Below are 20,526 nucleotides of genomic sequence, written 5' to 3'. Positions count from 1 at the left end.
CACAGTGACCAAAAGGGACAAAATACAACTCACCAAGACATGACACAGAGGGTACAAATCGTGAATGTATTCACAACACCAATAACCCCAATTAAAGGTGACCACCAGAGAAAAGAGAATTAGGGGAGAGAAAAGAGCACAAAAATGATATCGAGGAAAGGAAAAAAGATAAGAGAGAAAGGAAAAATAAAAACAAAAATGAGGGGAAAAATATGGGGAGAAAATGCCACAAAACCAACAACTAATCCAAAAAATTCAAGCAACAAACACCTAGAAAAAAAGGAGGGGAGCTGAATTTGAAGAGGCAGAGCTTATTTCCAGAAGGTAATGTGAAGGAATCGAATGAGTAGGGTAAAGGCCAAGTTTCAGTATAGAGGTGGTAGAAAGAGAATGAGTGCATAAGAAGAAAAGTAAAATACAAAATATTCAATAAAAATAAAATAATTAATAATAAGTAAAAATAATAATAATTAAAATATGTATATATATTAAAATATATATAAAAGAAAATTTATATATATATATGTATATATATATAGTAAAATGAAAAAAAAAATTATTTCCCTTTCTTCAATCTATCTAGCTATATATTCATCTAGTTGTGAAAAAGGAGAATAGAGTAGAGAACCGATAGGCCTGACTTTGATTAGTGAAACTAATTAAGCTATTAGTAGAAGATGAGAACAAGCAAGGAGAGGGGGGGAAAAGCATAAACAAAAACACAAATAAGAAACAAACAAACTAACAAACATTCAAACAAACAGCAACAACAATAAAATAAAAGAAAATGGCTAGTGAAGAAGGGGAAAGAGAAAGGTACTTGGAGCAGGGGGGAGAGGAAATTAGATATATGAGTAAGCCAACAGAGACCCCTATAATAGTAGTGCATCGATAAAGCAGATAAAGAAGTTCAAGTTTTAGCAAGGGATAAAAAGAAAGGAGAGAGAAAAAGCTAAAGCAGGAACAGGAAAAGAGAAACAGGATAAAAAACGGAGAAGTGAGGAAGAAAGGTTTGGCTAAAGGAAAACATGAGATAGAGTAAAATAATGATAAAAAATGAAAATAGAATGTAGAATACTAATCCAAAAAATGAAAATGTTAAAAAAGAAAGGTTAAATAATAATAATAATGAATAAAAATAAAACCCACAAAATTTAGAAAAGAGAAAAAAATTAGTTTCTTAAGTAAAAAATAAAAACTTAGTGAAGTTCGTTTGCTTCAGCTAAGTTTTAATGTCCCATGGGGGTTGGTTTAAGACCCCTCTCTAGTGTTCTGTCAGCCACGTCTCAGTTTCCTGTTAGGTTTTCAGCACTGTATTGAAGTTCCCAGAGATCCACCGCTCCTGTGTCAGACTCTACAGCCTTGGTTTCAGGCAGGCGGGATCAATCTGCCTGCTTTGTTTGTCTGCCTGCTTTCAGTCATATTCACACAAGCTTCTATTTCTCACATGGCCTCTAGGTGGCGATGTTGCTGTATTAGTTTCAGGTACTGAATGGCCCCTCAAACCCAGTCCCAGAGGGCTCACTGGGGTTATTCAGAATCCTTGTTTCCCTGCTGAGCTCAAGGCTGGGTGCAGTTGCACTGCTAGGAGGGCCTGGTTCTTCTGGAGAAAAATAACTGTTGAGGGTCGAAGAGATCAGACTGTCCCAGAGCTGGCTTCCTGGTTGCCTCTCCCTATTTTGCTCCCCAGCTTCCACAAAACCACCTTCTCCTGTACCACAGCCTCGGTGAGTGTTTGTAATTAAAAGATCCTATGTACTGGGTTTAGTGAGTAAAAGCAAGGAAAATATAAAGACAGAGCAACTGTGCCGCTGCGCATCTCTCTCCCCCAGCACTGGGCGGCCGGTATAGAACTTCAGGCTGCCTTTCTGGGCACAGTGTACCATGGCTGTGGAATGAGATCTAGAGTCCCCGGCTGCCAGCAGCCATGTGGACTCTCTTTTGCACCTGAGTGTTATGCATGTCCCCACGGGACACGTATTTGGTGCAGTGCAGTTTCCTTCTGACCCTCTAGTCCAGAATGCACATGTCTCTCCCTCCAGCCCAGATCCCCGATCTTACTGTTCTCCAGGCGTCCTCTGTCCTTTCTGGCCATGGATTGTCTCACCAGCTGTGTTTAATTTGCCAGTTCCGGGTGGATGTTATTCAATCCAGCTGTTCCTTCTATCTGCTCCTTGAGAAGGCGCAGGACACATCCGTGTATTCGGCCACCACGTTGTCTCCCCTGCACAAACTTTTTAGGAGCCCGTGGCTGGGGAGGCTGGAGTCTCAGTGTTCGTGGGTTCGCAGCTGAGGCAGCTGGTCCCTTGTCTGAGTGGATGTAGGGTCCCGGGTGGCATTTGACATCTCCCTGGGTTGAGGTGAGGCTGGGCTCCCAGTCACAGCTGTTCTCCCTTTCAAGATGATATGGCCTCTGCAGCAGAGCCTGCTGCTCCAGGAGATTTTTCAGTGGTAGTAGAGGCTGCCCGGCTAGGGGAGCCTGGTCCCTCAGCCCCCAACAGTCCTACAGAATGTAATTGTTTCTCACTCACAGACACACACACACACCCCACATGTCCACGCTCTCCCCTTTCACTCCCTCACTCACACTCTCTCCCTCACTGCCATCCTGTTGGCCACCATCTAGGATCCCCCAGAGTTCTCCAGTCTTATTCAGAACTGATCACATTTCATTGCCTTTGTGTTTGCTATTAGAATAGAAGAAAATTATGGATTCTATGTTTTATATGCATTTCTGATTGCCTATGGGAAATTCGTTGGCATTCTGATGGTAGTTAACTTCTTTTGCAGTTTTGATTATTTTATTTTACTTTCTTTCACATTCCTGTCTTTTCTTTTGTGTTTCCCATTGTTTCTTTGCTTTTATATCAGTTTCAAATCTTTATTTGTTCTTAGGAAAATAAAACATCATAAATAAAACTAAATGTTCCCTCAGTATCATCATTTATTGTCCTTATTTTCCAAAAGCAAACACTGCCATGAAGATCCTTTTGTAAATACTTTTACTATGTACTGGTAAATATGTTATATATATGTGATATATATATATATATATATATATATATATATATATATATATATATATATATATATATATATCAGCACCAAACATATAGGGTGTCCCAAAAAATATATACACACTTTAACAGCTGATAACTCAATTTTCACTGCTTTTCTGGATTAACTGATTTAAAATAATGGGTGAAGCCAGACTAAGCTTTGGACAAAGAAAATTTATCTTAAAGTGCCATTAGACTTTTTTATGGGGATACATAAAAGATAAAGTTTATGGTACAAAACTGGCAACAGTAAACCAATTAAGGGTGCACAAATATGAAAGGGAATGATTATTGATGTTTGTTATTCCACTGCTTCACATTATCACCAGTGCCTGGATTAGAACAGCCATGCTTTTGAAATAAGGCATCGACAAAGCAATTATTTATTGCCATAGATTCTTTTAAATTTTGAAAATGAACTGTATGTTAATAAACACTGACTTCATAATCATTCAAAGTATGTATACATATTTTGGGACACCCTATATATTTTTTTTATTATTTAATTTCCTGCTAATGCATACTGTGACTTTATAAGATAGATGATTATAAAGAATAAAACACACTTTAGCCATTCACTGAATTCCATTCTCCCACCCCCTTCCCAGTAGTTATCCTTATTATTTTTGTTTGGGTACAGTTCAACTTATTGTGTTAGCTAAAAGATAAGCTGTGTATTTTTTTTACACAGTGGCAATTGTTGCCTACATATGTAAACATTTTTTTGTACATCACTGTTCTTATATCTTACTCCTTCCCTTTGGCTGAAATACATCTTTTCTTCTGCTATTTCTCTGTGTCTACTAGTTTTTGGTTGTCTTTTCACTGGCCCTTGGGAAGCATATGGACTAGAAATGGACTGGTATTGGCAGCCAAAGGATCCTTATCACACAAGCCAAGGGACTGAATTTCTGCCTTCTCCAATATTGTGTGACAAGCTAAGGTTTTACGTAGATCCTGGTGCTGCAACTCTGTTTCCCTTAGCCACTAACATACACAGTTATAAACTTACGCTGTGATCACACATTTTTCCATTGGTGATGGAAGGGTGGTTATGGCACAGGGAGGAAGTTGGGTTTGCATATTTTTATACTTGGAACCCAACAGGCTGCATGTTCTGTTCCATATCTACTAGTAGGTTATGGAGATGCATATTTTGTTTTTAAGCAGTGATATAGCCTTTAAACATCCAACATTGTTGTGTTTGGTGTCAAGTTATAATTTTACTGAATAATCTACTATACAGAAAAATTGAGTATAAATTGTGGTTAGGGTTTTGAGGCTCTTATACAGGTCAGTTATTTATATAGTAAAGATAAATAAATCAGCTAAGGGGTAAAGGACTATGTGAACACAGGGTTCTGACCTACTGCTTCTCTGGAATTCAGATACATTTTGCTTTGTCTCCTTTGTTCTTTCTTTACTCAATGTTGTCTTCCTGAGTTTTAGAAGTAGCAAACCTCAAATCAAGAAAAGTAACTGCCTACTAGTAAACTCTACATGTGTCCCATAGGAAGATTAAGGTAAAAACGTCTGAAGTCAAGGCATCATCACACTACAAAAATCCCGTTCCTCTGTGCTGTGCTTTATTTTAGTGAGTGCCACCATTATCCCCACAGATGGCTGGGTCAAAAACCTCGAGATCCACTGTGACTTTTCTTTCTCCATTTCCCTTCACCAAGGTCTATTGACATTACTTCTTAAATATCTCCTGAATGAATCGTCATAGCAACTCTTGACTTTCTAGGTTAAGCCATGGTTTTAAGAGTGTTCTGTAGTACCCGATTGCTTACAGAATAAAAGCTAACATGGCAATCTTCATAGTCTACATCTTGCTTACTACTCAAACCTAATTTGTAGACATCGATCCCAGCACCAAACTTATATAATCAAATATTCCAAGTTAATTTTTGTACAACTATTTTCTTAAAAAGGAATCCCAGGGAAAAAAAAGTATCACTTCACTTAAATCTGAGAGAATGACCACCTTGAACATACATGCCTGTACCTGCCTCTAGACAAAAACTGCAAATATTGATAAGGAATCCTAAGGCAAATATTTCTGACCTGGTTCTCAAAAATCATTGCTTGTGCTTATTTTTCTTCTGGAATTGCCTCAAAAATATCTCTTAACAACTATTCTAAAGAAAACCTTGTGGATCCCATGATTTCAGCAAATATATATTTTTTCACTTTTAAGGGTGTTGTTTAAAAAAGGAAGAAATTGGGAAGTCATAAGAGAAAAAACTATATAATTAATATATAAAGTATTACAGTGAGTTATTTCATGTCTCTGACAGTTCCCTTTTCCTTATTTCATTGAGTGTTACATATATTTTACAAAGCTTTTATTCTTCCAGCATGTCATTTGTATAATGTTTTTTAAATATGGACTTGTGATTACTTTTATACAATTGTATTAGATCCTTGGTCATGTGTGTAATTTACTATATGGGAGTGTAAATATAGAAAATCAGGGTCAATGTATATGATTATTACTTAAGCACAATTATTTTTAAAAAGTAGGACTTCAGGCCTGCTGGTGTGGCTCAGCGGTTGAGCATCAACCTATGAGCCAGGAGGTCACAGTTTAATTCCAGGTCAGGTCTCATGCCTGAGTTTCAGGCTCAATCCCCAGTTGGGGGTGTGTAGGAGGTAGTCAATCAATGATTCTCTCTCATCATTGATGCTTCTACCTCTCTCTCACTCTTCTCTGAAATCAACAAAAATATTTTTTAAAAAGTGGGACTTTAGAGAGACAGAAAATTTATACATTACACATTATGTTTTGAAAATATATTTTAACCAGAGGCAGTGCTTTTGCAAAGCTCCCTCACACATAAACATCTATCTCTCCTTCTCCTTAAACAAATCCAAATCATCACTTTCTCCACTATACAAAGTTCAGAATCACAGGGATAAGACAGACTTCAGAGATTCTAGTGTATGCGCTTCCTGAGACAGATTGCTGCTGGGATCATCAGAGAAGGCCCACTGATATCCAGGACTTTTATCCTACCTGGTGGAAACAAGACCTCCTTCCCCTAGCATCCATGGAATTCATGGTGGGAGCCCGAACTCCCACCCTCTTACCCAATATTAACAAGTTATCTCTGACCCTGAGGTGGTATCAGAGGAGGAGGAGTGAAGGTCATGTGGAGAGCAGCATTGAGACACCTTTTTACTTCCAAGGTAGGGTGGTGTCAATGAAGGGCTAGTGGAAAGAAATGACTTTTATGCCCACCTGACAGTAATGAAGCTTTGCCATCCCCAGAGTGTCAGTGGGGGCCATGAGGAAAGACTAAACTTCCAACTTCATCTGGAAGTAACAAGGCACCCTTCCTTCTGGGTTGTAATCAGAAGCCAGATAGAGTCACACCTCATCTGGAAATAATTATATGTAAACCGACTTCCCCATTTGGCACAGTGTCAGAGGAGGCTTGCCAAAGCAAAAGATTTAAAAAAGATCCAGGGTCTTATAGCAAAATACCCCAGTTGTCCAGAATACAATTTTAAAAAAATCACACTCACCATATCAAGAACCAGGAAAATCTGAACTTGAATGAGAAGAAAACAGACAGCAATATTAAAATGACACAGATGTTGGAATTATCTAAAGAAGATTTTTAAAGTAGATATCATACAAATGCTTTAACAAGCAGTTATGAACATGCTTGGAACAAATGGAAAAATATCACATCTCACCAAAATAAAAGAAGTACAGAGAAGAAACAAATAAAATTTTTAGAACTGAAAATATATTTTAATTTAGTGCAGTTTTTATTTTCATGCAATAGGAATGTATATTACCAAACAATATACTCACCTGTATTGAACTACTTTATTACATAATGAGTACTTCAAATACTTGTGAAAATTGGAAAACATCTTGTTTAATCTTGTTTTTCACAAAACTGATGGATTAGGGCTTGGAATAACATTACTGGGAATATTAGGAAATATAATTCCCCTCAAATTTTCCCAAATACATTGTTTTATTAAAACAACTTATTTTTAACCTACCTCTCTAACTCTTAAAGCATAACAGATCTTGTGTTCACAATACTCAGCATGTGGCTTAAAAGAACATAATTAGGAAAAGATGCACAGCACTTGAGAAATCATAGTTTGGGAGTTTATTTGTTTCCTATCCTCAAGGTACTATGAAATCCTGTGGTGGATTTGAGTTGTATAAGTTTTGTTTTGTGCTATTTTTGAATTTTTAATAAGATGTAATGCTTAAATATATGCATCCATTTTAACACTGTATATTCCTAGAGATAGTGGGAAAGAGAAATGCCTCACTGAGGACACTGAATAAATAAGTCATGTAGTGACACTAAAATGTTCCATAAAAGCAAAGCCATGATAAACTTTCATAATGTTTAAAATTGAAAAGCATGCCTTGAGTTGGATGTTCCTTGTGGAGTTTTATTCCCCCATCAGTTTTTGTGGCTCTCCACATTCAAGTATGTTAGTAGCATGCATGTTTCCTTTATTTTGTGGTAATTGGAATATGATTCCCTAAAACTGACTTGAGATCTCATTCTTGTCTTTCCTTTTTGTGGGCCTTTTTCCATTAATCAGCATAAACATATTATCACCCCTCCCCCCCAAACTGAATATTAACTCAGATTATAAAAATTTATTTGGTGTGGTTGCTAAAAGCAGACAATATAATAGAGATTGTTGTCAAAGTGATTTACCAGAGGGATATTCCCTAGTAAACACCCGTAAGGGAGGGAATGAGGCAGGATAAAGAAGCAGAAAGAGCACAGCAGGGATGTGGTCTAAAAAAAAAAAGTCTAGTCCAGGAGTATGAATGTTACCTTTTGGATATCTTTATTTTAAATAAATGATCCAGTCTCTTATACTTTTCTATCTGTTAGTCAATAGTTGTGGGTCACACTCAGGAGATGTAACTTTCCAGGCAAGAGGGCATCCTTACAGCAGCTGGAAGGATGTGTGACCAGTTAAATAAAGAGAATCCTATATAATAAAAGTGTAGTATGCAAATTGTCCCCTCAACCTGGATTTCAACCAGGGAGCGGGGCTGACCGGGGGAAGGGAGGGAGGCCCTGGCCGATTGCTGGCAGCCACTAGGGACCCTAACAGTGCATGAAGTTCATGCACTGGGCCTCTAGTTTGAACATAAAACTACAACATCTACAGTCCACTCCATGTACCATTGAGATCTATTCACTTGTCATATAAAGTTTACTCCATCTGGACACAGCTTCTCTAGCAAAATTTCTGGGGAAGTTTAAAGAACAGAGTTACTAAAACAAATTCTGAGGTGTAGCTGAATATATATATATATATATATATATATATATATATATATATATATATATATATATATATATTAGCCTAGTGCCGTCACGACGAGACTGACGACCGGTCACCAAGAAGTGCATGGAGCACCTCTGGGTCCTGTCCCCACAGCCCACAAGCTCCTATCACAGCAAGGCTGGTTGCCCAGTGGGTAGGGTGAGGAAGGCGTAGAGAGCAGGGCCTGCCAGCTGCAGCATGCCAGCAGTCCCACCTCTGCATGTGAACTGCAGAGGAAACACCTTTTCTGACTGCTCATTGGCTAAGCTCCTTGTACACCACTCATAGTGTTCTTGGTAACTTGGGTAATAAGAATCCAAGAAAGTGATGTAGGGTTTTTCCACCTCACTCCTGGAGGAAAAAATGAAGGTCTGCTGTTGGAGAGGCTAATAAAAGTCATATCTTTCCCTAGCTGGTTTGGCTCAGTGGATAGAGCCTCAGCCTGCCAACCACAGGGTATGGGCTTGATTCTGGTCAAGGGCACGTACCTAGGTTGCAGGCTCCTCCCTGGCCGGGGTCCAGGTTAGGGCTCATGCAGGAGGAAATCAATTGAAGTGTCCCTCTCTTATTGATGTTTCTCTCTGTCTTTACCTTTCTCTTCCATGCTCTCTAAAAATAAATGGAAAAATATCCTCAGCTGAGGAAAGAAAGAAGAAAGAGAGAAAGAGAGAAAGAGAGAAAGAAAGAGAGAAAGAGAGAGAGAAAGAAAGAAAGAAAGAAAGAAAGAAAGAAAGAAAGAAAGGAAGGAAGGAAGGTCATATCCTATGAAAGAAACATCTTGAAAATGCCTAAAGAAAGTTGTCATTTTTTTGTGGTGAAGGGACTGGAGTCCATGTTGATGAGAACACCTTGGTGGCAGCAGCAGCAGGGTGATGGACATCCCCTGAGGACTCCTGAATTGGAGAGGATGCAGGTCGGGCTGAGGGATCCCCCTCCCATGCATGAATTTCATGCACCAGGCCTCTAATACACACACACACACACACACACACACACACACACACACACACACACTGAGTGGCCAGATTATTATGATCTCTGAATGCACAATAATCTGGCCACTCAGTATATATCCTATATAATAAAAGGGTTAATATACAAATTGTCCCCTTGACCAGGAGTTTGACCAGCAGGTAGGCCGGCCAACTGCCCATTTCCCCTCCCCCTGGCCAGGCTGGCCAGACCCCACCCATGCACGAATTCATGCACCGGGCCTCTAATATATACTGAGTGGCCAGATTATTATGCATTCAGAGATCATAATAATCTGGCCATTAAGGGTATATTCTCCATAAATCGTTATCCTTCTCTATCATCTACACTAATAAAAGAGAAACATGCAAATTAACCATCACTCTGCTATGCCAAGCCACGCCCACTAGCCAATCAGGAGCAAGTATGCAAATTAACCCAACCAAGATGGCAGCCGGCCACGGAGCTGGAGCAAGCAGGAGGCTTGGGTTACCCCCGGCGATGGAGGAAGCCAAGCTTCCCACCCGCCCTGGCTGGCCCTGGCCTCTGCTCAAGGCTACAATGTTTCAATTATAGAAGATAAATAAATCCTAGATTCTTGCTTCCAGCTGGCCCTGGCCTCCGCTCAAGGAGGCGCTGAAAAAGAAAAAAGAAAAAGAAAAAAAGGAGGGGCTGGGACCTTGAGTCACCGGGGGGTGATCAGGCCAGGATGGGATGGCAGGGGCCATTGGGGGTAAGCAGACCAGCAGGGGGGCCAGTTGGGAGTGAGCAGGCCATCAGTGGGGGTCAGTTGGAGGTGATCAGGACAGCGGGGAGGGGGCGTTTTGAGTGAGCAAGCCAGCAGGGGAGCAGTTGGGGGTGAGCAGGCCAGCAGGGGGGGCAGTTGAGGGTGATCGGGCTGGTGGGGGGCCATTTGGGGGAGAGCAGGCCAGTGGCGGGGGGCAGTTGGGGGTGAGCAGGTCGGCAGGCAGAGTGGTTAGGAGCAATCAGGCAGGCAGGCAGGCAGGTGAGCGGCTGGAGCCAGCAGTCCAGGATTTTGAGAGGGATGTCTAACTGCCGGTTTAGGCCCAATCCCTGTAAACCGGCAGTAGGACATCCTTCAAGGAGTCTCAGATTGGAGAGGGTGCAGGCTGGGCTGAGGAACACGTACCCCCCCACCCCATGCATGAAATTTGTGCACCGGGCTACTAGTACATTCTATATTTTTCTTAACTCCAGTGATTACTTCTGCTGGCTTGGGTGGCTTTTCTAGTCATGTAACCTAGACCTTCATCTTGAAATGATCTAAGCCCCAGTTCCCAATTTGTTATCAGTTCTGTGGTTCTTGTTTTTGCCCATTTATAGTTATGCCTGAGCATGAGAGTACCAAGAGATGCCTTAAGTACATAACCTGAATGCCACACAGACTTCACCCTGCCCCCATTATGTAACAGCAATCCTACTTGCTCATGGTGATCAGGATCAATTATTTGTGCTAACATGGGAACTTTTTCCTGTACCTGCTTGTCTACTAGCAGAAAGGATATAAAATGAATAGGCAGTGGCTGTAAACTTTAATTGTGCAGGAATCTTACTGTTTCTTATAGTTCAATTCTTATAAAAAGACATCTACAACTACATAAGCCTAAAATGGAGGCAATGGGAAACACAATTCCAAAGTTCATCTTTGGGAATGATGCTGAATTTTATGGACAACTCTTAATTTCCACCCTTTAGTTCAATCTATACTATTGAGGACACATCCACTATCTTGTTTGTAATTTTAAAGAATAACACATATTCTGAAGAATAGCACCCCATCCACAAGGGGCATCATGTCCAAGCTGGTGCTTCACCAATATCCTTTGCTTAATCCCAACTTATTGAGGTAGGATTGACATAGAAAAAGCTATATATACTTAACTTATACAACTTGAAGAATTTGGATATAAGTCTACAACCATCACCACAATCTATGCCAAAAGTTTTATATTGTCATTATTATTATTATTATTATTATTATCATTGTTATTTTATGATGAGACCACTTAAGTCTACTTACTTAGAAAAATTTTAAAACATACAGTAGAGTATTAACTATAGGCATTATGTTGTGTAATAAAGCTCTGGGACTTAGGCATCTTGCATAACTAAAACTTTGTGTCTTCTGACTAAAACCTTCTTTCCTGCTTCTTTATATGCCTACTAATTGTTATTGTATGCTAGACATGTGATTTTTACCATATAGACATGCTTAATTTTGTTGTCCTTTTTTGAAGATTGTTTGTTTCTGTTTCTTCAGGCAGTTAAATTATTGAGTGATCACCTTCGCCTTGTGAAAGCTACATCTTACGCTTTCTTAGCGTTGGTCTGTGAAAATCCAGATTTTTACCAAGTCATTCTAACCTTTTTATTTTTTTTATTAATATTGTTATTGATTTTTAGAGAAAGAGAAAGGAGAGACAGAGAAACAAGGATGTGAGAGCTGAGAGCAAAACATCTATCTGCTGCCTCCTGCAGGCCCTTTACCAGGAATTGAGCCTGCAACCCAGCATGTGCCATGATCAGGAATCGAACCAGCAAGCTTTTGGTAAATGGGATGACACCCAATCAACTGAGCCATACTGGCCAAGAGTCATTCTAAACTTTTTAGACTCAAACTCTGAACTCTGTCACTCCTGTAGCAAGCAACCACTGAAATCTTTGCTTGGTTTTTTCAGCCTTCCAACTGTAGTTTTTCCATTGGGCTCTTTGGACTTTATATTATGCAATCTCAGTTCATGGTTCAACCAAACATTTGAAGGGACTTCATATGCATGTTTTGTTTCTTTCTTTCTGGGATATCCCTCTTCAGTTTCTATTAACTATGCCAATTAAGCCCTCCCACTTCTGACACTTTAAGCCAGTAAGATGATGATTTTCTGTTTCAATTCTTGCATCCTTTTATGAAGAGGAGTGCCATAGGGGAAAAGGCCTATAATCATTCATCTTACCCAGTGCACTCCCTTATTTCAAAGGACAAATTCCCTCCAGTTTCTTTCTGCTTTCAGTCTTGCCATAATGTCTTCAAATTGTTATATTTGAAAAAAAGTCCTCAGTTTATAAATATCTGTGGAAGGATTATTCTGGTTCAAACTACTCTGCCATTATCAGAACCAGAACTAAATATATATATTTTAAATGAAAGTTACCAGAAGACTCAGTTCTTAAAACTTCTATGTAAAAAGCCTAACTAATAGTAAAAGTCATTTGTTTATTGATATGTGTAGTACACTGTAATCAACATGAACAATCTTTCTAAAATATATAGATTTACTTTGGAATGATAGTTTCAATAAGTTATTTATACATATATATCAGGCAGAATTATTGTGAAAAATTAAATAAAAAGTTCAATTAAGCATCTAATTATACATTTGATCATAGTTTTAAATTGCACAAAACTGATTTGCATATATTTTAGTTTAAAATGTTTAATGTAAGTTGAACATTGCAACTCTGTGTAGTCTAAACTCTATTAGTTATTTCTGCTTCATAAATGTTAATGCATCATTTTATCAAGTGTATTTCTGCTGAAACTGCATTTTATTGAAAAATCTTAGCTCTTTCCTTTCTTAAATCCTTGTTGGTGAAATTCAGAAAGTTCTTTACTTTTTTTGAATGTTGTATTCACCAAAATGGGACATGTATGCCTAGTGAGATTTATGTTTTGTTTTTACAGGGAGGTGTTGTTCATAAGAATGATTGCCAGGAGCTTTGAGATTCTTGTTACAGCTTTGTTGGTTTGGAAAAACCCATGTAAATCATAAGCTGTGTTTTCCTCTATCATATGGAAGTCAGATAAGCAACATTCTTAATATTCTGAGGAATGACTTGGGAGCCATAAAACTTAAGTGAAATCTTATTTCCACACAGCCATTACAATTAATCTTAAACTCATTTTTGCCCCGAAATTAAAATTCAATGCACAAATAATGGACATTTATATATTCAGGCTATTGTTTAGGTTAAAGATTATTTTCTCAGTGGTAAAGTTACTCTTATTGTATTTTTCATAATATTAAGAGCATCACTAATCAACTTTTATTATGCTTAGTTTTGGAAGAAACTGCTGAACTATCTACAAAAGTAGCTATATTAATTTGCCTTCTCAACAGCAATTACTGAGAGTTCCTTTGCTATACATCCTCATCAGCATTTGATGTTTAGAGTGTTTTGATTTTTCACAATTTGAATGACAATGTTGTTTTAACTTGAAATTCCCTAATTACATATGATGTTGAACATATTCACAAATGTGTACTAAAGCTACAGACTGGAAGAAAACATTTGCAAATCAAATATCCAACAACAAAAAAGTGTACCTAGTATATAAAAATAGTCATCAAAATAGAAAAATTAGAAAAGCAACCTAATTTTTCAAATGAGCAAAACACATCAATACATAATTCAGTAAAGCTGACATATGGATGTTGAATAAGCACATGAAAAATTCCTCCATATCATTAGCCAATAGAGAAATTAAAATTAAATTCATGATTCAAACAAAAAATGATATATTAGGCATCCTCAATATTAAAAAATACATATATATTTCCTTCCCAGGGCTGATAGCAGAGAAACGTTGGGTTCTGTGAGGTCCTGTGTGTACTAGTAAGGGAGGTCCCCTCTGTGCTCCTCAAGATCATCATATTGACTCCCAATAGTACCCTTTCACTTGTTTATCTGAGGATGGTAACCTCAAGTCAATGCCACCATCTCCCTGAAATGCCAGAAAAAGAAGTCAAGGGAATACAAAGGGTTCTCTTTACCTGATGTTCACGCACGGGAACTCTTAGGGCTGATACTAGATGTAGGTTTCTGTGAGGTTCTTTTTGTCTGCAGTGAGAGGTCCTCTATGTCTTCCTTTTGAATTCTCACCTTGGTGCAAGGTGATGCTCAGGACTCCTCCCTCTGCGGAACTGAGGTCATACACTTCAGAAAATGCCTTATCTCTCTCAGATTCCCAAGATGGAGGTCCAGATATACCACACATCTGGAAATTGCTTGGGACTTCCCAGAGCAATCATCAGGGGCAGGGCTGGGCTGTGGCACTATCTCTCAGAGAGGTCCCTCAGTCCTTCCTCAGAATCCTCAACTTGAAGCCTGGCTGGATGAGAACTCTCACCTGCTGACTTGAAGCCACACCTTGCAGAGGAAGCTTTCCATCTGGTTCCTCAAGCTCCCAACATGGAAGTACAGAGAGAACACATCCAGGGATCTTGCCTGGGACTTTTTGAGGTAGATATCAGAGGTGGAGTGGGACTGAAGTTCACTATGTCTGTGGTCAAAGGTCCCTTCTGTTCCTTTTCAGAGGCCCCATTTTGAAACCTAAGAGGAACCTGGACTCCTTCCTCTACTGACCTGCATCAAGTCCCTTCAAAGGATCTCAAGATTCACACTGGGAGCCCAGCCTAGTGCTGTTCTGACCTAACAATAGGATTAGGAGGGGCTTGGGCTCCTTCATCTGAGGTTGCAGGTTTCCTCAGTCCTTCCTTAATATTCACCTCTGATGACTTGTCAAGATAAGAGAAAAAAGGGCAAATAGAAAAGTATAAACCTTGAATACAAAAGCATAGTGGGAAATCTAATGACCTCTAAGAAGGGAAGAAAGTCTAAAATTTGTTAAAAATAATAAATTGGACATCTCTAATATATTCTTTAAAATATTTCTCTGAGAAAAACAAAATTCAGAGCAGACAAGTTAAAGCTATGGACTAGAGAAAAATCTTTGCAAATTAACTAAAGATCTGTATCCAAAATACAAAGAAGTCTCTCAAATTTTTCAAAAATGGAGCTAGACAATTTTAAAAATAGGAAGAACGTATATCACTAAAATTAACATATGCATGTTAATAAGTCCTTGAAAAAATTTCTACACCATTAATAATTAGGGAAAAGTCAATTAAAAGCACGCTAAGGTGCAACTTACTTTTGAGACCAGATTTAAAAAAGAATACATTGCTAAGTGCTAGCAAAGATGAGGTACAATTTGAACACTCATGCATTGCCACTATGTATATAAAACTGAGCACTCACTGTGGGAAATGATTGTAATTTCTTATATACATATACATTTATCATTGTACTCATCAATCAAATGCCTGGCAGAAATGAAAACTAATGTTTATACACAAATCTATACATGATTTACTGTAATAGTTCCATACATATTTGACAATAGGTGAAACACTCAAATATCCTTGAATGGGTGAATAGATAAACAAAATCTATACAGTCTCCACATAAACATTGCCTCTCTACATAAACTCCTTAATCAGTTTGTTGATATCCATAAAATAACCTGCTGATATTTTTATTATGATTGCATGTAATCTATATATATCAAGTTGAAGAGAGTAATTATCTTAATATTGAGTGTTTCATGCACATGAAAGATTTATTTGATTTCATTAATTACAATTTTATAGTCTTCCTCACATAGAACTTGTACTTATTTTGTTAGGTTTCTAAACCAATTTTTAAAACTAAAATAAAATTGAAAGAATCACAGTGTTCACAATATTGCTACAGTAATCAAGACAAAATGTTATTGATTGAGGATATACACATATTTCAATGGAACTAAAGAGAAAGTCCAGAAGTAAATCCACATATGGGCCACAACATTTTTGCTTAATCCTGACACGAGAATATGTGTTTATTGATTTTTTTAAAAGAAAGAGACAGGGGAAGAGGGAGAGATAGAGAAACATCGATGTGAGAGATATATATTGATCAGTTGCATTCCTTATACACACCGACCCAGGATCAAAACCGCAACTGAGGTATTTGCCCTGACCTTGAATAGAACCCTCAACCTTACAGTGCACAGGATAATGCTATAACCAAATAAGCCACACAGCAAGTGCTACAATCATTCTTAATGATGTTAGCACTGATAACCTTTAGATTATTCCTGTCTGTGGTGAGTGTGCCTGCGTATGTGGCTATGTGAGTTTTTTCCAATGAAATGTGAGCAGGAGCAATGCATGCCTCTCTATAATGAGATCAGCCAATAAATTTTGCAATGTGCCCTACAACATACTCTTTTCTTTTTCTGTATTGGAATGGAGATAATCACAGGAGTCCCAACAAAGCTGACAGAAAATATTGTTTTCTCACTTAACCCTTTGCACTCACTTGCTTTTTTCTCGATTCCTTTATTCTACTCGGGATTTAATTTTTTAAATACCCCAGATTTTACAAAGCACGGCAGTAGAATAAAAAACTGGAGTTTCTTTTCATACAAACTTATTTATTTGGATTTTTTAATATTTCAAATTATTGATACATTCAATAACCTTCACACTCGACATCCAAGTGCAAAAGGTTAACTTAATAGGGATATGATGAAGATTAAATAGGGACATGGATATTTATATAATTTCTACATACAGTCAGTGGTCAATAAATGTTAGTTTCTATTATTATAAATATTACAATCTTTGTATGGTATAGTAATCATCTATAATAGAAAAATGTAAGTAACCCCGCATAATTCAGCAAATAGTATAACTAAGTCTGCACTCTTGTAGGCAGAGTGTCTGACTTGTTGATGCTAGCAGTCTTTTCTCTTTCTACACAGTTTCTCTGTTGAATGAAAATAATTCTAAGGTACTTTAAAAACATATAAAGGATCATAATTTGATAAATGCTTATCTATGAAATCAGTTTAAGCAAAAACAATAGGAGAAGGTTAGTCATATGGTTTATGAGAAAACTAAATTGTGCTAGAACCTCTTGCACTTACAAAACATTATTCTATAAAAGAGTCCCACCACTTCCTCCTTCCCTACTGACCTATATCTGATAAGAAAACCCAGGTACACTTTTCTGTAGGGCCACAGGAGGTTCAGAACATGCAAACTCATTCTATGGAATACTCATTCTTGATTCATCCTCTTACTATAACAAAAGCCAAGTCTCCTCTCTCTCTCTCTCTCTCTCTCTCTCTCTCTCTCTCTCTCTCTCTCTCCCTCTCTCTCTCTCTCTTCCCCTGTCTCTCCATTCTTTTCAAATAATTTTAAATTACAGGTGACAATCAATATTATTTTACATTAGTTTCAGTTGTATACATACATTCTTGAATCTGCTTGAGAGCCTTCCCTGATGCCTCCAGAAAGCCTCATTATGTGATTAATAAACTTTTTCATACTCTCCTGGTGCCTGGGTCATCAGTCTTGACATCCAGAAGAAATTTTAGGTGTAGGATCCATCCTGTGTCTGTGGAGTGATCACAACAAATGGCCATGTGAGGAGGACATAAAGGTACTGTCCATACTGCCAGGGATCTTTCTTATTTTGCTTTGGCTTCCTAACTGGCTCTGCTACATGCTGGTCGACATACACTTTGAGCCATTGCCTGGTGGCAAGCTTGTGCTTTCAAATGATATTCTTTGTACTGCATTAGTGAGACTTACCAAGCATCCACTAAAGATTCTGGACCTATTTGTGAGTCTCATATTGAATCATGTGTCTCAGTTCCAAAATAAGATGTGACTGACAGTGTGCCTAAGGGAATGACTTTTACCTTGTGAACATTTGTTTCTTAACCAGATGTTGGTCCCCTTTCTATATAGAGTTTGGTTGGATAGTCTGTTCAATATACAAGTCCATTGGGTAGTCAGTCTCCCATGGAGAAATGCAGTTACTATATGGGATGCTAATGTCACACACCTGAATGCAGAAGACTCACTAGGACCTTGCAAAATGTTTTTGCCTCTTTCTCTCTCTCTCTCTCTCTCTCTCTCTCTCTCTCTCTCTCACACTCTCTCTCTCTCTCTCTCATCTTACACACACACACACACACACACACAGGATCCTGACCCTCAGGTTTCTAGAGAGAAACATCCATGACACTCCTGTGACAAAGCCAGGGGATCAATTCACCACTGTAATGGAGTGTTCCATAACATTGATAGTAATGACTTAGTTTGAGGTTCTCCAGAAGAAAAATAAATAAATATGAAGATGGTAGTGGAGAAAAATCAGTTAAATATATCCAGTAAAAATACATATCCCACATGCAACCTGGGAAAGTTGCCTGGAAGAGCCAAATGTTGGAGGGAAGTATGATAATTCATGTCTTTATTGAAACATAGAAATGGATATTTAGTTCTGTGGGGTTTTAAGTAAGACATCCAAAATAGTAGGCAATGTGCTGCATTATTCACAATAGCCAAAGTAAGTAATGTAAGTGTTCATTAATAGATGAATGGATAAAGAAGATGTTATGCACACACACATACATAGCCCTCACACTGCATCATATCACTTATGTGTGAATTATTAAAAATAGAAAAAGTCAAACTCATTGCAACACAGAGAACACAAAGTGGAAAAGAGTTTGCCAGGGGCTGAGGGGTGCAGGAAATAGGAACATCTTGGTAAAGGGTACAAACCTTCACCTATAACATCAATAACATCTGAGTATTTAATGTAAAAAACAAACAAACAAACAAACCAAAAGATTAAGGTTCTCTAAAACAAGAAGTCTAGAATACTTTACAACCATGAGGATCACAATGAGGCATGACATGATGACTAACTAAAATTCAATATGGTATCCTGGATAGGATCCTGGGGCAGAAAAAGCATATTAAGCAAAAACGATGGAAATCATAATAAAATAAAGACTTCAATAGAGTAGGACCTCAATTCTTGAACTTAATTTGTTTCAGAAGGCTGTTTGAGAAGTGATTTGTTCAAAAACCAAATCATCCATAGCCAGTTTGACTCAGTGGACTGAATGTTCCCAGGTTTGTTTCTTGTCAAAGATACATGCCTGGGTTGTGGACTCGATCCCCAGAAGGGGGCATGCAGGAGACAGACAATCAATGATTCTCTGGCATCACTGATGTTTCTATCTCCCTCTCACTGTGCCTTCCTCTTTTGAAATTATTCTATATATATAAAAGTCTAAGCGACCTTTAAGACTGAAGAATCAGAATGTCTAGAACGACTGGAATGACCGATCTTTATGACGTTCACTGACCACCAGGAGGCAGACCCTCAATGCAGCGGTTTCCCCCTGGTGGTCAGTGCACTCCTACAGACAACCTCCACTGGCCTGCTAATCTCCCACAGTTTCTCCCCATGGCCAGCAGGTTCCAATCACCTGATGGGGGCCGGACCCCTGGCTGGGACAGGGAACTGGGAATGGGTGTTGGCGGACGTGGCCCCTCTCCCAGGGGGGCCAAGGGCTGGCTCCCTCCTTGGGGCCAGCAGCCAAACTTTTGATCCTGGTCCCACACCCTGGCAAGCAGGCCTGATCGGCCTGCCATGTGCCTTCTATGGTGGCAGCTCAGCAGCAAGGGAAGGAGGAGGTGGGTAGTCAGAGAACCATGTGGTGGTGGGGCATCATCAGTGGCATCGGTGTCTGTTCCTTCTACATCTGGCCCAGCCACTATCACCTTCTTTCCTGACTGCACCGGGGCCTTCTGGCCCCAGGCTGAGAAGGGGAACTTTAGGTGGGTGGCAGCGGATGCGGCACCTTTCACATGGGGGCCAAGGGACAGCTCCATTCTCAGGGCTGGTGGCCAAGCTCCACTGCCCCATCCCTCCCCCAGGTCCTCCCCTGACCAGCAGACCCAGATAGCCCTGGCCACGATTGGCCCTAATTGCAGGCCAGGCCTAGGGAAACCACCCATGTGCTGGTTTCATGCACCAGGCCACTAGTTGAAATATAAAAAAAGAAATCCAAATAATTTTTCCAATTAGATATAAATGTAAATTGAATGAATCCATCCCAGAGACACAAATGATTCCCTGTTTTAACTTTTTTATATATAGTACATGTCTAAAGTACTGTTTAATCTAAAAAGAAATGCTTATTTTCTTAAATTATGGAACCACCCCCTGTTAGCCTTAAATGAATCACATTCAGCACTCCTTCCAGGGTATCCTTCAGAAGGTCAGAAGGTACCATCTTCACCTTTCCACATATCATTGCTTCCTAAATGCTATCAATGGCTAACCGCTTTTCATTTATCCAAATCAACAACAATTTTTCTAAGTGTTCAATTGTTTGTGATTGTTGTTTTGTGAGCACTTTCACACACTTGGCTACATTAGCATTCTTTATGCTTCCTTATGTTTTAAAAATTGTGCTAACATAGAGGTTGCCAGCAACAAATATTCTTTT

Source organism: Cnephaeus nilssonii, assembly GCF_951640355.1.
Source record: "Cnephaeus nilssonii genome assembly, chromosome: X".
NCBI classification, from domain to species: Eukaryota; Metazoa; Chordata; class Mammalia; order Chiroptera; family Vespertilionidae; genus Cnephaeus; species Cnephaeus nilssonii.
This window is presented reverse-complemented; position numbering follows the sequence as displayed.